Genomic DNA, 5,683 nt, shown 5'->3' on the forward strand with positions numbered 1-5,683 from the left:
TGCGTATACTTGCGTGTAATTTTAGCGCGTGTTTTCGCCTTAACAAGTTTTTGGCGTCGTTGCCGGGGACTCGGTGTTAATTTTTAGTTTATGTGCTTGACATCAGTGGTCGTTAAAGTTCACTATGTCGGACTCTCTTACTTACAAGGTTTATTTTAGTCGTGTGTTTCAGGTACTCTAGCTATCATTGCAATGGGAGAACCAGTAGCAAATCTGAAAGCTTTGATGGATTATTCTCAACCGAAGATCAATGACATTCAGTCTAGCATTGTCAGACCAACTATCGCGGCTAATACTTTTGAAATCAAAGCTAGCATGATTCAGATGGTGCAGAATTCAATCTAATTTGGGGGTTCCCTAATGGAAGATCCCAATATACACATTAGGGATTTCATCGATATTTGTGACACCTTCAAGTTCTATAATGTTTTTGAAGATGCTGTGAAATTGAGACTTTTCCCATTCTCTCTGAGGGATAAAGCTAAGAGTTGGTTACACTCTCTACCAGCTGGTTCTATCACTACTTGAGATGATCTTGCTCAGAAGTTTCTTACTAAATTCTTCCCTATGGCGAAGACAGCTGCATTCAGGAATGCTCTCACTCAATTTGCGCAATAATCGGGAAAAAATCTATATGAAGCTTGGGAGCGCTACAAGGAGATGCTTAGGAAGTGTCCTCATCATGGCATGTCTGATTGGATGATTATCAATTGTTTTTACAATGGTTTGGGAGCACATTCTAGACCCATGCTTGATGCAGCATCAGGTGGAGCATTATGGGCAAAGAGCTATGAGGAAGCTTATGGTCTAATTGAACTGATGGCTGCAAATGAATATCAGTATCCAACCCAGAGATTGCCACAGGGCAAGGTAGCAGGGATTCTGAAAGTGGATACAACTACGGTTATCACTGCTCAACTAAAGGCGTTGTCTATGAAGAGCGATTCTCTGACTAACTATGGTGTTAAACAGATAACCAATGTTCATGAGATGTGTGTAGGTTCTCATATGACGGAGCAATGCGCTATATCTAGTGAATCAGCTCAGTTTGTGAGCAACTTTTAGAGATCGTAGCAACCAGTTCCAGCCACTTATCATCCTGACAACTGGAATCATCCTAACTTTAACTGGAGCAAAAATTAGAATGCGATGCAATAGCCTCATCAACAATATGCAACAAAGCAATTCAACCATCTTGGTTTTCAACAACCCCAATATGCACCAAAACAACAATTTCAACTTCAATAATAAACTCATTGAGGTGCAGGTCTATCTTCGAATGAAAAATCTGAATTGGAGGAGTTGCGGATTATGTACAAAAACCAGGCTCTTATATGCCAAAGCCAGGCTGTTTCTATCCAGACTCTGGAGAACCAAATAGGGAAAATTGCTAATGCCTTATTGAATTGACCATCATGAACGCTTCCTATTAATACAGAAGTCAATCCAGGCAAGAGGGAAGTTAACGAACAGGTGAATGCCATCACCTTGAGGTCCATAAAGATTGCAAGCCCCCAATTTCAGCAAGACGAAGAGTCTAAAAATTATGTCCAGAATGCAGATGCATCTGCACCTTTTCCAAATCCAGAAAATGAGATTGTGGCTGAAAAAGTGGTGCAGAAGGATGCCGAGGTGGAACCGAAGAAGAAAGCTGTTGAAAGCAACCCTCGTGAGGGTAATACAGGGGATACACAAGTCTACCCACCTCCGCCATTTCCTAAAAGGTTTCAAAAGCATAAGTTCGACAAACAATTTTCCAAGTTTTTGGAAGTTTTTAAGAAGCTTCATATCAACATACCTTTTGTTGAAGCTCTAGAATAGATGCCGAGCTATGCTAAGTTCATGAAGGATATTCTATCTCAGAAGCTAAAACTTGAGGAGTTGGAAACCGTTGCTCTAACTGAAGAGTGCAGTGCTGTGCTGCAACAAAAACTACCTCCTAAGCTTAAAGATCCAGGAAACTTCACGATATCTTGCACCATTGGCAATCTGTCATTCGACAAGTGTTTGTGTGACTTGGGAGCTAGCATCAATCTGATGCCCTTGTCCGTGTTCAAGAAACTTGGTTTGCCTGATCCAAAACCTGTAAACATGTCTTTGTAGTTGGCTGATAGGACCATCACTTATCCACGAGGTATAGTGGAGGATGTCCTGGTCAAGGTGGACAAACTGATCTTCCCTGCTAATTTTGTAATTCTGGATTTTGAGGAAGATAAGAAGATTCCCATTATCTTGGGAAGACCATTCTTGGCTACAGGCTGAACTATGATCGATGTGCAAAAAGGAAAGCTTATGATAAAGATTCAAGATCAGAAGGTCACTTTTAATGTGTTCAAGGCAATAAAGTTACCCACAGATAAAGAGCAGTGCTTTAAAGTAGAGCGGTTCGACTCTGTCGTGAATTCGGAGCTTGAGCAATTACCAAAGTCAGATACCTTAGAGAGATCCTTAATAGGGGAATCAGTTATTGAAGATGATGAAGGAGCAGGACAACTGCAGGTTTTGAATGCCTCTCCGGGGAAGAGGAAGTTGGATATGCCATTCGATTCTCTTAGGTTAGCGAAGCTGAAAATTTCCGAGGAGCGTTTTCAACCATCTATTGAAGAAGCTCCCACACTTGAGCTCAACCCACTACTAGATCACTTGAGTTCTGTATTTTTAGGTGCACCCCTTTTTCGGGGGTTGAAATATATCTATGATAATCTAAAGGGTGACTAATCGGTTCCTCTCGTGCTTACAGAGGGTCCCTCTCGTGCCCTACAGACAGTTGATAGGTTTGTTCTTGGTGATGAGCAGTACAGGCGATTGATTCAGCGTATTGAGGCCATGCATGACATCTACCGATGTTTTGCTGAAGATTTGACACACGCTCTCAGTATTGTTTTCCGAGACACTGGTGGCGAGGTTGATTGGCCACCTGATCTTCCACCCGAAGAGGGTGATACTTCTTCTTTCAAGTAGGTATGCCTTGATGCCTTGCTATTACCTTCAATGAGGACATTGAAAATTTTAAGTTTGGGGGTGATACTGTAAGGATTAGTTTGTGTGTTAGTCCATATAGATGCATATTCATGATAGTTTAGTTCATATAGTTTGCATATTTGTCATGTAGTTATTTGTTTTTGTTTTGTGTATTTGTTATCATGTTAGTATGTTGCATATAGTTGCATTGGCATTATATCATAATCCCTTAGGTTGCTTTTTCAATTAATTTATGATGTTGATTATAGTATAGTGATGTCGTATAGAGGAATGTTAAGTCCTAACGAATTGATTTGCATGCTGGAAACAAGAAATTTTTCACTAAGTCTTATAGGTTGCTTGAGTGCTAGATCATGATCATGACTTGTTGTTTGTCGAGGTTTAATCACTTGTTTATGTCTAGAATTTATGTTATTCTCTTAGTGATGAAATAACATGGATTTTTAAAATTAGAGAAAAATATTGGATATTAATGCTAGTTGTGGCTAGGCGTCAAATGGCTAGTAGCCGGCTCATATTTATATGAGTAGTCTAGGGTTGCGCGGGATGGAGCGAAACGCGCTCGTTCAGAACATGAAAAAAAAGAATAAAAGAAAAAAAATATATGTGTTATGTATAATTGATCACGAGTGGGCTCTTTAATACTCAAGTTATTAAGTTCTAGGGGACTTTGTGCCTAGTGACCTAAGGCTTTTATAGTCCGAGATCCGCTAACATAACGCTCGCTACATGAGTATTGTTGCATAATCTTTTTGTGGACCTCACTCATTACACAATCAAATAAGCATGTTTGTGTTTGTTAAGTGTAATCAATAAAAGCATGAATCCTTGTATAACTCTGATAAAATTGAAGTGTTGTCAGTCATTTTGAGTTTATCGTTTATTCTGTTTATAACCTTGTGATTGTCTTGACGAGAGGTGAGTTATGATTATTGATCTAGTTTAGAAAGTATATCTGTTAAGCAATTTAGCGGTAGTCAGCTGTCCTCGTTCTCCACACACAGACGTTTTTGGCTTGTGAGTTAATTTATGGGATTTGATTGAGCTTTGTGTGAATAATTGCATTTATTGAGATATTGCTTATTGATTGGTTTAGTTATTCTGAGGGGATCATTGCATTCATGTTAATTGCATTCATGCATTTTTATTTCTTGTTTTGAGTCTATTATGCTTGAGGACAAGCATTGATTCAAGTTTGGGTGTGATAAGTGGAATTTATATCCACTTAGAATGCTTTGTAAAGGCTCTATTTGGTATTTTGTACTCAAGTTATTTATGTTCTTGATGTGTTTTAATAGTGTTTTACATTTCAGGGCATTATCAAAAGAATGAATGGATTTTATATTATTTTTATGCTAAAAGGGTGTTAGGATGGAGCCTCAGTCGATTGCGCACAAGAAGGTCAAGAAAGCAGAAAAATCCAGTTTTTCCAGAAGTTTAGGGCGACTACGCTGGTCTTGGGAGCGGCCGCGCTCGTTTGGAAGAAGCTCAGGGTGGCCGCGCAGGTATTTGGGGGCGACCGCGCCAGGTCATTTCTCCAGAATCCTGATTCTATTCTAATTCGAAGATTTTGAAGCCCAGTTCGATCTTAAAGCCTATAAATACCCTAAATAAGACATTTTTAAGAACAAGGAGACGAGGGAGAGCAAAAAGAAGACCTAGAGAGCACAATACGGCTACAGAGAAGAAGACTTTTGTGTTCTTCAATATAGTTGATACTTTGGATGCATGTTTTCGATTTGTTTTTGAACCTTAGTACTCTTATATTATTTATTATCATGCTTCCATTAGAACCCATTATAACGATGAGTTCGGTTATGAATTAATCATTGTCGTGGGGTTTTAAAGGATTTACTTATGGATTTCAATAGTTAATTTGTTTCAATATCTTGGTGTGTGGTGATTGATTGAGATCCTAGTATTGGTTGTGCTTATTCGTCTTATGTGCGTAGCTAACATATAAGATAGCATGTTAATTTCTATTGAAGCGACAGTGATTATAGAGGTTTAGAACTTGCCATGCTAGCATAGGTTCATGTATTTATTATTCATGATTCGTAGGTAATTTTAACCATCTTACTTGCCCTATGTAATCACGATAGATAACTTGCGCATTAAACCTTAATGTTGTCAAATTTTATAGACATATAGGGTCTCAACATAATTGGTGTCTATTCAGGTTCTATCTCTTTTGTAGATGTCTGGTAGTAGGATATTCGTACAACAAAAGTTGGCCGTTTACTAGTTTCGTGTTATCTGATTAGTTGTCATCACCATTGCATGCTAAGGTGAAGAACAGTGACTTTGAATGAAGTATTTAATAAAGTCAGAATCCTATGTTTTTCTCATATGGTTAATTCAATCACTTTTATTCGTAGTTAGTTGCATGTTAGTTTAATCTTAGTTATAAACATCGCAACTTGTTATTATCTTAGCATTGAGTGATAGACATACCATTTTTGCATAGGTGCATACTAAAAAGAGTCTCTATGGGAACAAATCTGATTTATATCTTATACTACTTGCGAACGCGTATACTTGCGTGTAATTTTAGCGCATGTTTTTGCCTTAACACCAATCCCTTGTACATCCAGATTCTGAATAATGGACCTTTCACTCTTATGGAAAGGATTAAAGAATCTACAGATGGAGACATGGTCATCCCAGCTTATTATGGTCCTAAAGATCCTTCTAAAGACAC

The 5,683-nt window shown here is 38.4% G+C and overlaps 1 non-coding gene across 1 annotated transcript; it reads right to left on the reverse strand.

The window, feature by feature from the left end:
* Positions 1 to 582: 582 nt before the first annotated feature.
* On the reverse strand, positions 583 to 689 carry LOC141663230 (small nucleolar RNA R71). The gene has a single exon (XR_012551309.1). It is a non-coding gene; the product is annotated as a small nucleolar RNA R71 (small nucleolar RNA).
* Between the last annotated feature and the right edge of the window lie 4,994 nt (positions 690 to 5,683).

Source organism: Apium graveolens, chromosome 5, assembly GCF_009905375.1.
Source record: "Apium graveolens cultivar Ventura chromosome 5, ASM990537v1, whole genome shotgun sequence".
Lineage (NCBI taxonomy): Eukaryota > Viridiplantae > Streptophyta > Magnoliopsida > Apiales > Apiaceae > Apium > Apium graveolens.